The sequence below is a fragment of the Oncorhynchus masou genome, unplaced genomic scaffold (genome assembly GCF_036934945.1).
Source record: "Oncorhynchus masou masou isolate Uvic2021 unplaced genomic scaffold, UVic_Omas_1.1 unplaced_scaffold_8977, whole genome shotgun sequence".
In the NCBI taxonomy this organism is placed as follows: domain Eukaryota; kingdom Metazoa; phylum Chordata; class Actinopteri; order Salmoniformes; family Salmonidae; genus Oncorhynchus; species Oncorhynchus masou.
The window spans coordinates 1-11,511 of record NW_027015447.1 but is presented as its reverse complement, the minus strand read 5'-3'; the positions used below and the strand labels follow the sequence as shown (position 1 = coordinate 11,511).

The following is an 11,511-nucleotide window of genomic DNA, read 5'->3' as shown; positions in this document are numbered from 1 at the left end:
TCATAGGTAACATGAGAAGCTGTGATGGCCGAGAGGTTAAGGCGTTGGATTCGAAATCCAATGGGGTCTCCCCGCGCAGGTTCGAACCCTGCTCACAGCGCTTTGAAAAAACAGTCATTAGTTGCACCATGTCATTGTGGAGTTGATATGGATAATGTCATTTATACTTGTCCTTTGATTCAAGTGCTCAGAATATATCTTCCACGACAAAGAGTTCAAATAGGTTCTTCAGAACAGATCCTGCTGGTTGTGAGATTGTTGAGCTGTTAAGGACTGCAAGACAACAGAGTAAGCTTTGATAGCAGAGTGGTTCAAGCTTTTGACTTGAAAGCCAATGTTGTCTTCCTGCGCAGGGTTGAAATCTGCTCGCAGTGCTATGACAAACCAGTATTTGGAACATATCCTTGGTGACTTGATATGGATAGTCTCTGTAAGACATGGACTTGTCCAGTGATTCAAGTGCTCAGAATACTTTTGTCTTTGTGTGAGCTAATTGAGAAAGTTGTGTTGGCCGAGTGGTTAATACGTGATTTGAAATGCATAATAAGATCAATATGTTGGGCCATCAATTTTACCATTTTACACCAATGATGTCTGTTTCCAAATCCCAATCCCTTTACTTGCATTCCAACAGCTGCAATGGCCGATTCTTTAGGCAGTGGACCTGAATTTCAATGGGGTCTCCCCACACATTTTAACATTGCTCGAAGCGAATAGCCCTTGTTCTTTCTCCTCATCACTTTGCTTAGATTCATACTGCTGCGATGGTTTAAACTTTACCAAAGTGGTTGTCTCCCAAGTTTTAAAACTGCTTGCATTGACAAACCAGTCTTTATTTGTTAAATAGCATCCAGCATAGACTTGTCTCCTCCGTACAGTTTTAAAACTGCTCGCAAGATAAATTGACAGAATGAGATGACCAGTCTTGATGGCCGAGTGGTTGGCGTTAAATAATGCATTGGTGAACAAAACATTGATATTGGTGACTTGAAGGATAATGTGCTTAATGCATAGACTTGTCCTTTGATTCAAGTGCTCAGAATATATATTCCTTGAAAAACAGTTCAAATAGGCTCTTTAGTACAGATACTGTTGTTTGTGTTAGATTTGCGATGGAAAATCTGAGAGCCAAGTGATTAAGTCCTCGAACTTGAAACCCAATTTCGTCTCCCTGCTCTTTTTAAAATCTTATTCTCAGTGAATAGTCCACTTGTACTTTCTCTGCACATAGTTTTTTGACTTGCACATTAAACTTCCAACCTTCACAGCTTTGGAAAGGACCGAGGTTACTTGGCGCAATAAGATCAATATGTCGTGCCATCAAGTTGACCATTTTGCACCGATGATGTCTGTTTCCAAATCCCAATCCCTTTACTTGCATTCCAACAGCTGCAATGGCCGAGTTCTTTAGACGTTGGACCTGAATTTCAATGGGGTCTCCCCACCCATGTTCTTACCTTGCTCGAAGCGTATAGCCCACTTCTGCTTTCTCCTCATCACTTTCCTTAGATAGCGGGCTGGTTAAGGCATCATAGGTAACATGAGAAGCTGTGATGGCCGAGAGGTTAAGGCGTTGGATTCGAAATCCAATGGGGTCTCCCCGCGCAGGTTTGAACCCTGCTCACAGTGCTTTGAAAAAACAGTCATTAGTTGCACCATGTCATTGTGGAGTTGATATGGATAATGTCATTAATACGTGGACTTGTCCTTTGAATCAAGTGCTCAGAATATATCTTCCACAACAAAGAGTTCAAATAGGTTCTTCAGAACAGATCCTGCTGGTTGTGAGATTGTTGAGCTGTTAAGGACTGCAAGACAACAGACTTAGCTTTGATAGCAGAGTGGTTCAAGTTTTTGACTTGAAAGCCAATGTTGTCTTCTTGCGCAGGGTTGAAATCTGCTCGCAGTGCTATGACAAACCAGTATTTGGAACATATCCTTGGTGACTTGATATGGATAGTCTCTGTAAGACATGGACTTGTCCAGTGATTCAAGTGCTCAGAATACTTTTGTCTTTGTGTGAGCTAATTGAGAAAGTTGTGTTGGCCGAGTGGTTAATACGTGATTTGGCGCAATAAGATCAATATGTTGGGCCATCAATTTTACCATTTTACACCAATGATGTCTGTTTCCAAATCCCAATCCCTTTACTTGCATTCCAACAGCTGCAATGGCCGATTCTTTAGACGTTGGACCTGAATTTCAATGGGGTCTCCCCACACATTTTTTAACATTGCTCGAAGCGAATAGCCCACTTGTTCTTTCTCCTCATCACTTTGCTTAGATTCATACTGCTGCGATGGCCAAGTGGTTTAAGCTTTGCAAAAGTACTCCAGTGTTGTCTCCCGTACAGTTTTTAAAACTGCTCGCAGCGCATTGACAAACCAGTCTTTATTTGTTAAATAGCATTGGTGACTTGATATTGATGAAGTGCTTAATGCATAGACTTGTCCTTTGATTCAAGTGCTCAGAATATATATTCCTTGAAAAACAGTTCAAATAGGCTCTTCAGTAGACAATCTCGTCTTTACAGAAGATAAATTGACAGAATGAGATGACCGACTGGTTAAGGCCTTTTAGTTAATGTAGCAAGCTGTGATGGCCGAGTGGTTAAGGCGTTGGATTTGAAATTTGTTCAAGTGCTCACAGACAACAAAACATATTTTTTTTTTACATATCCTTGGTGACTTGATATGGATAATGTGCTTAATGCATGGACTTGTCCTTTGATTCAAGTGCTCAGAATATATCTGTTTACAAACAGTTCAAATAGGCTCTTTAGTACAGATACTGTTGTTTGTGTTAGATTTGCGATGGAAAATCTGAGAGCCAAGTGATTAAGTCCTCGAACTTGAAACCCAATTTCGTCTCCCTGCTCTTTTAAAATCTTATTCTCAGTGAATAGTCCACTTGTACTTTCTCTGCACATAGTTTTTTGACTTGCACATTAAACTTCCAACCTTCACAGCTTTGGAAAGGACCGAGGTTACTTGGCGCAATAAGATCAATATGTCGTGCCATCAAGTTGACCATTTTGCACCGATGATGTCTGTTTCCAAATCCCAATCCCTTTACTTGCATTCCAACAGCTGCAATGGCCGAGTTCTTTAGACGTTGGACCTGAATTTCAATGGGGTCTCCCCACCCATGTTCTTACCTTGCTCGAAGCGTATAGCCCACTTCTGCTTTCTCCTCATCACTTTCCTTAGATAGCGGGCTGGTTAAGGCATCATAGGTAACATGAGAAGCTGTGATGGCCGAGAGGTTAAGGCGTTGGATTCGAAATCCAATGGGGTCTCCCCGCGCAGGTTCGAACCCTGCTCACAGCGCTTTGAAAAAACAGTCATTAGTTGCACCATGTCATTGTGGAGTTGATATGGATAATGTCATTAATACGTGGACTTGTCCTTTGATTCAAGTGCTCAGAATATATCTTCCACGACAAAGAGTTCAAATAGGTTCTTCAGAACAGATCCTGCTGGTTGTGAGATTGTTGAGCTGTTAAGGACTGCAAGACAACAGAGTAAGCTTTGATAGCAGAGTGGTTCAAGCTTTTGACTTGAAAGCCAATGTTGTCTTCTTGCGCAGGGTTGAAATCTGCTCGCAGTGCTATGACAAACCAGTATTTGGAACATATCCTTGGTGACTTGATATGGATAGTCTCTGTAAGACATGGACTTGTCCAGTGATTCAAGTGCTCAGAATACTTTTGTCTTTGTGTGAGCTAATTGAGAAAGTTGTGTTGGCCGAGTGGTTAATACGTGATTTGGCGCAATAAGATCAATATGTTGGGCCATCAATTTTACCATTTTACACCAATGATGTCTGTTTCCAAATCCCAATCCCTTTACTTGCATTCCAACAGCTGCAATGGCCGATTCTTTAGACGTTGGACCTGAATTTCAATGGGGTCTCCCCACACATTTTTTAACATTGCTCGAAGCGAATAGCCCACTTGTTCTTTCTCCTCATCACTTTGCTTAGATTCATACTGCTGCGATGGCCAAGTGGTTTAAGCTTTGCAAAAGTACTCCAGTGTTGTCTCCCGTACAGTTTTTAAAACTGCTCGCAGCGCATTGACAAACCAGTCTTTATTTGTTAAATAGCATTGGTGACTTGATATTGATGAAGTGCTTAATGCATAGACTTGTCCTTTGATTCAAGTGCTCAGAATATATATTCCTTGAAAAACAGTTCAAATAGGCTCTTCAGTAGACAATCTCGTCTTTACAGAAGATAAATTGACAGAATGAGATGACCGACTGGTTAAGGCCTTTTAGTTAATGTAGCAAGCTGTGATGGCCGAGTGGTTAAGGCGTTGGATTTGAAATCAATGGGGTCTCCCCGCGCAGGTTCGAACCCTGCTCACAGCGCGACAACAAAACATATTTTTTTTTTACATATCCTTGGTGACTTGATATGGATAATGTGCTTAATGCATGGACTTGTCCTTTGATTCAAGTGCTCAGAATATATCTGCCTTTACAAACAGTTCAAATAGGCTCTTTAGTACAGATACTGTTGTTTGTGTTAGATTTGCGATGGAAAATCTGAGAGCCAAGTGATTAAGTCCTCGAACTTGAAACCCAATTTCGTCTCCCTGCTCTTTTAAAATCTTATTCTCAGTGAATAGTCCACTTGTACTTTCTCTGCACATAGTTTTTTGACTTGCACATTAAACTTCCAACCTTCACAGCTTTGGAAAGGACCGAGGTTACTTGGCGCAATAAGATCAATATGTCGTGCCATCAAGTTGACCATTTTGCACCGATGATGTCTGTTTCCAAATCCCAATCCCTTTACTTGCATTCCAACAGCTGCAATGGCCGAGTTCTTTAGACGTTGGACCTGAATTTCAATGGGGTCTCCCCACCCATGTTCTTACCTTGCTCGAGCGTATAGCCCACTTCTGCTTTCTCCTCATCACTTTGCTTAGATTCATCATAGGTAACATGAGAAGCTGCGATGGCCAAGTGGTTTAAGCGTTGGATTCGTACTCCAGTGTTGTCTCCCCGCAGTTTTCGAAACTGCTCTCAGCGCATTGACAAACCAGTCTTTATTTGTTAAATAGCATTGGTGACTTGATATTGATGAATGTCTTAATGCATAGACTTGTCCTTTGATTCAAGTGCTCAGAATATATATTCCTTGAAAAACAGTTCAAATAGGTTCTTCAGTAACAATCCTCTTTACAGAAGATAAATTGACAGAATGTTGAGACTGGTTAAGGCCTTTTTAGTAATAAGGCGAGCTGTGATGGCAGAGTGGTTAAGGCGTTGACTTGAAAGCCAATGTTGTCTCCTTGCGCAGGGTTGAACCCTGCTCGCAGTGCTATGACAAAACAGTATTTTTTTTACATATCCTTGGTGACTTGATATGGATAATGTGCTTAATGCATGGACTTGTCCTTTGATTCAAGTGCTCAGAATATATCTGCCTATACAAACAGTTCAAATAGGCTCTTTAGTACAGATACTGTTGTTTGTGTTAGATTTGCGATGGAAAATCTGAGAGCCAAGTGATTAAGTCCTCGAACTTGAAACCCAATTTTCTCCCTGCTCTTTAAATCTTATTCTCAGTGAATAGTCCACTTGTACTTTCTCTGCACATAGTTTTACTTGCATTCCAACAGCTGCAATCCCCATCCTTTAGATCTGTTGGACCTGAATTTCAATGGCTCATTAGCACACATTTTTTAACATTTCTGAAAATCGAATAGCCCACTTAAAATAATGCGTTTGCTCTCATCACTTTTCTTAATTCAACACTGTCATCTCAGATTTTCAAAATGGTTTTGAACCATAGAAATTGACTCCAGTTGTTGTATCAAAGCTAGCATACATTTTTTAAAACTGCTGCAGCGCATTGACAAAGCCAGTCTTTATAAATAAAATAGCATTGGTGACTTGATATTGATGAAGTTTTCAATGCATAGACTTGTCCTTTGATTCAAATGCTCAGAATGTTTTCCTTGAAAAACAGTTCAAATAGGCTCTTCAGGAGACAATCTTCCGTCTTCTACAGAAGATAAATTGACCGAATGAGATGACCTACAACGTTAAAGGCCTTTTATTTAAAGTACGATGTGATGGCCGAAACATGGTTAAGGCGTTGTTGAAATCCTCAAGGTGTTTTTTCTATCTCTTCATTGACATGCAGTTCGTGGAACCCTGCTCACTCTCTTTTCTCCCATGGAAAAATACTTGACTTTTACCATATTTCGGCGCAGGACACCGGGCGGACATGTGGTAAATGTGGTCTCTTATGGTCAATCTTCCAACGATCTGCCTACAAATACGTCACAATGCTGCAGACACCTTGGGGAAACAGTTCAGAAAGGCAGACTCATTTCTCATGAAAGACAGAGCCTCAAAAATCCTTGTCATTTCCTGGATGCCAAGTCATCTTGGTTTTGCCTGAAGCTCACGTCTGGGCACGCACAGAGAAGATATTTGTATTTCTGGACACGTCAGAGTGTTTTCTTTCGAACAGTAGCAATTATATGCATAGTCGAGCATCTTTTTGTGACAAAATATCTTGTTTAAAACGGGAACGTTTTTCTTCCAAAAATGAAATAGCGCCACCATAAGTGTAAGAGGTTAAACTTCCAACCTTCACAGCTTTGGAAAGGACCGAGGTTACTTGGCGCAATAAGATCAATATGTCGTGCCATCAAGTTGACCATTTTGCACCGATGATGTCTGTTTCCAAATCCCAATCCCTTTACTTGCATTCCAACAGCTGCAATGGCCGAGTTCTTTAGACTTTGGACCTGAATTTCAATGGGGTCTCCCCACCCATGTTCTTACCTTGCTCGAAGCGTATAGCCCACTTCTGCTTTCTCCTCATCACTTTCCTTAGATTCCTACTGCTGCGATGGCCAAGTGGTTTAAGTATTGGAATCAAAATCCAATATGTTCTCCCTGTACAGTTTTTACAGGGTGATGATTAAGTAGACTTTTAATAATTGGATCTGTCTCCTCTGAATTTAAATTGTCCTTACTTTATGGGCTTGTCTAACGATTTAAGTGCTCACAGAATAGCTTATTTTACTTGAACAGTATTTCAACTAGGCAGTTGAATTTGAATTATTTTGCATTAGGTGTGAGCTAACTCAGCAAGCTGTGATTGCAGAGTGGTTAAATCATTGACCTCGAAATTCATTGGGTTCACCCAGTGCAGTTTTGAACAATGCGCGCACCGCTTTGACATTTACATTTACATTTAAGTCATTTAGCAGACGCTCTTATCCAGAGCGACTTACAAATTGGTGAATTCACCTTCTGACATCAGTGGAACAGCCACTTTACAATAGTGCATCTAAATCATTTAAGGGGGGGTGAGAAGGATTGCTTTATCCTATCCTAGGTATTCCTTGAAGAGGTGGGGTTTCAGGTGTCTCCGGAAGGTGGTGATTGACTCCGCTGTCCTGGTGTCGTGAGGGAGTTTGTTCCACCATTGGGGGGCCAGAGCAGCGAACAGTTTTGACTGGGCTGAGCGGGAACTGTACTTCCTCAGTGGTAGGGAGGCGAGCAGGCCAGAGGTGGATGAACGCAGTGCCCTTGTTTGGGTGTAGGGCCTGATCAGAGCCTGGAGGTACTGCGGTGCCGTTCCCCTCACAGCTCCGTAGGCAAGCACCATGGTCTTGTAGCGGATGCGAGCTTCAACTGGAAGCCAGTGGAGAGAGCGGAGGAGCGGGGTGACGTGAGAGAACTTGGGAAGGTTGAACACCAGACGGGCTGCGGCGTTCTGGATGAGTTGTAGGGGTTTAATGGCACAGGCAGGGAGCCCAGCCAACAGCGAGTTGCAGTAATCCAGACGGGAGATGACAAGTGCCTGGATTAGGACCTGCGCCGCTTCCTGTGTGAGGCAGGGGCGTACTCTGCGGATGTTGTAGAGCATGAACCTACAGGAACGGGCCACCGCCTTGATGTTAGTTGAGAACGACAGGGTGTTGTCCAGGATCACGCCAAGGTTCTTAGCGCTCTGGGAGGAGGAAACAATGGAGTTGTCAACCGTGATGGCGAGATCATGGAACGGGCAGTCCTTCCCCGGGAGGAAGAGCAGCTCCGTCTTGCTGAGGTTCAGCTTGAGGTGGTGATCCGTCATCCACACTGATATGTCTGCCAGACATGCAGAGATGCGATCGCCACCTGTTCATCAGAAGGGGAAAGGAGAAGATTAATTGTGTGTCGTCTGCATAGCAATGATAGGAGTGACCATGTGAGGTTATGACAGAGCCAAGTGACTTGGTGTATAGCGAGAATAGGAGAGGGCCTAGAACAGAGCCCTGGGGGACACCAGTGGTGAGAGCGCGTGGCGAGGAGACAGATTCTCGCCACGCCACCTGGTAGGAGCGACCTGTCAGGTAGGACGCAATCCAAGCGTGGGCCGCACCGGAGATGCCCAACTCGGAGAGGGTGGAGAGGAGGATCTGATGGTTCACAGTGTCGAAGGCAGCCGATAGGTCTAGAAGGATGAGAGCAGAGGAGAGAGAGTTAGCTTTAGCAGTGCGGAGCGCCTCCGTGATACAGAGAAGAGCAGTCTCAGTTGAATGACTAGTCTTGAAACCTGACTGATTTGGATCAAGAAGGTCATTCTGAGAGAGATAGCGGGAGAGCTGGCCAAGGACGGCACGTTCAAGAGTTTGGAGAGAAAAGAAAGAAGGGATACTGGTCTGTAGTTGTTGACATCGGAGGGATCGAGTGTAGGTTTTTTCAGAAGGGGTGCAACTCTCGCTCTTTGAAGACGGAAGGGACGTAGCCAGCGGTCAGGGATGAGTTGATGAGCGAGGTGAGGTAAGGGAGAAGGTCTCCGGAAATGGTCTGGAGAAGAGAGGAGGGGATAGGGTCAAGCGGGCAGGTTGTTGGGTGGCCGGCCGTCACAAGAAGCGAGATTTCATCTGGAGAGAGGGAGAAAGAGGTCAGAGCACAGGGTAGGGCAGTGTGAGCAGAACCAGCGGTGTCGTTGACTTAGCAAACGAGGATCGGATGTCGTCGACCTTCTTTTCAAAATGGTTGACGAAGTCATCTGCAGAGAGGGAGGAGGGGGGAGGAGGATTCAGGAGGGAGGAGAAGGTGGCAAAGAGCTTCCTAGGGTTAGAGGCAGATGCTTGGAATTTAGAGTGGAAGAAAGTGGCTTTAGCAGCAGAGACAGAGGAGGAAAATGTAGAGAGGAGGGAGTGAAAGGATGCCAGGTCCGCAGGGGAGGCGAGTTTTCCTCCATTTCCGCCGGCTGCCCGGAGCACTGTTCTGTGAGCTCGCAATGAGTCATCGAGCCACGGAGCGGAGGAGGACTGAGCCGGCCTGGAGGATAGGGGACATAGAGAGTCAAAGGATGCAGAAAGGGAAGAGAGGAGGGTTGAGGAGGCAGAATCAGGAGATAGGTTGGAGAAGGTATGAGCAGAGGGAAGAGATGATAGGATGGAAGAGGAGAGAGAAGCGGGGGAGAGAGAGCGAAGGCTGGGACGGCGCGATACCATCCGAGTAGGGGCAGGGGGAAGTGTTGGATGAGAGCGAGAGGGAAAAGGATACAAGGTAGTGGTCGGAGACTTGGAGGGGAGTTGCAATGAGGTTAGTGGAAGAACAGCATCTAGTAAAGATGAGGTCGAGCGTATTGCCTGCCTTGTGAGTAGGGGGGAAGGTGAGAGGGTGAGGTCAAAAGAGGAGAGGAGTGGAAAGAAGGAGGCAGAGAGGAATGAGTCAAAGGTAGACGGGGGAGGTTAAAGTTGCCCAGGACTGTGAGAGGTGAGCCGTCCTCAGGAAAGGAGCTTATCAAGGCATCAAGCTCATTGGATGAATCCTCCGAGGGAACCTGGAGGGCGATAAATGATAAGGATGTTAAGCTTGAAAGGGCTGGTAACTGTGACAGCATGGAATTCAAAGGAGGCGATAGACAGATGGGTAAGGGGAGAAAGAGAGAATGACCACTTGGGAGAGATGAGGATCCCGGTGCCACCACCCCGCTGACCAGAAGCTCTCGGGGTGTGCGAGAACACGTGGGCGGACGAAGAGAGAGCAGTAGGAGTAGCAGTGTTGTCTGTGGTGATCCATGTTTCCGTCAGTGCCAAGAAGTCGAGGGACTGGAGGGAGGCATAGGCTGAGATGAACTCTGCCTTGTTGGCCGCAGATCGGCAGTTCCAGAGGCTACCGGAGACCTGGAACTCCACGTGGGTCGTGCGCGCTGGGACCACCAGATTAGGGGTGGCCGCGGCCACGCGGGTGTGGAGCGTTTGTATGGTCTGTGCAGAGAGGAGAGAACAGGGATAGATAGACACATAGTTGACAGGCTACAGAAGAGGCTACGCTAATGCAAAGGAGATTGAATGACAAGTGGACTACACTTATCGAATGTTCAGAACGTTAAGCTTTACGTAGCAAGAATCTTATTGACTAAAATGATTGAAATGATACAGTACTGCTGGAGTAGGCTAGCTGGCAGTGGCTACGTTGTTGACACTACACTAATCAAGTCGTCTACCGAGTGTAATAGTTTCTACAGTGCTGCTATTCTGGGGGCTAGCTGGCTAGCTAGCAGTGTTGATTACGTAACGTTACGCTAAAAGAACGACAATAGCTGGCTAGCTAACCTAGAAAATCGCTCCAGACTACACAATTGTCTTAGATACAAAGACGGCTATGTAGCTAGCTAGCTACGATCAAACAAATCAAACCGTTGTACTGTAATGAAGTGAAATGAAAATGTGATACTACCTGTGGAGCGAGGCGGAATGTTGACCGGTTGTTGAAGTTCACTGGAAGACGCTAGCTAGTTGGCTAGCAGCTAGCTAGCAGTGACTCCTACGTTAAGGACGACAAATAGCTGGCTAGCTAACTCGGTAAATTAAGATAATCACTCTAAGTCTACACACTCTAAACTACACAATTACCTTGGATACGAAGACAGCAAAGACAACTATGTAGCTAGCTAACACTACACTAATCGAGTCATTGAGTGTAATAGTTTCTACAGTGCTAGTGGACGTGCTGTGCTAGTGGACGTTAGCTAGCTGCTGGGGAGAAAGCAGTGTAGACTACGTTAGATCTACGAAATACGATAATTGATGCTAAATTATCTTTGATACAAAGACGGCTATGTAGCTAGCCAAGAAGAAATTGCTAAGATTAGACAAATCAAACCGTTGTACTACAATGAAATGTAATGAAAAGTTATACTACCTGCGGATCTAAGTGTAAAATGGGCGACTCATTAGCTTCCCAACCCGGAACCGCAATGTCAGCCAGGCTTTAGGAGCAGATTGTCCACTACTTAATTACAAGAAGTCTCGATATGACCTCCAAGCAGCAATATAGGAATTAGGCGGAATCATACTACAAAAGGTTCCAATGCATGAGGCAGGGGAAGACCCAACTGTGATCTGCCCAATGATGCCTCTTCCAGATGAACCCATAGGCATTTTATGGATGCTGTAGACAACTTTGTGTCTTTTATTTGTTCCATATCATTGGGACTTGATATGGATAATGCTTGGATATTTTATTTTACCTTTAT

At 44.5% G+C, this 11,511-nt stretch overlaps 4 non-coding genes across 4 annotated transcripts; all 4 read left to right on the top strand.

Moving 5' to 3' along the window:
- Positions 1 to 18: 18 nt before the first annotated feature.
- On the top strand, positions 19 to 100 carry trnas-cga (transfer RNA serine (anticodon CGA)). Its single transcript has one exon. It is a non-coding gene; the product is annotated as a tRNA-Ser (tRNA).
- Positions 101 to 1,547: 1,447 nt separating this feature from the next.
- Positions 1,548 to 1,629, top strand: trnas-cga (transfer RNA serine (anticodon CGA)). Its single transcript has one exon. It is a non-coding gene; the product is annotated as a tRNA-Ser (tRNA).
- A 1,618-nt stretch (positions 1,630 to 3,247) lies between these two features.
- trnas-cga (transfer RNA serine (anticodon CGA)) lies at positions 3,248 to 3,329 on the top strand. The gene has a single exon. It is a non-coding gene; the product is annotated as a tRNA-Ser (tRNA).
- Positions 3,330 to 4,292: 963 nt separating this feature from the next.
- Positions 4,293 to 4,373, top strand: trnas-uga (transfer RNA serine (anticodon UGA)). The gene has a single exon. It is a non-coding gene; the product is annotated as a tRNA-Ser (tRNA).
- The last annotated feature ends 7,138 nt before the right edge of the window (positions 4,374 to 11,511 follow it).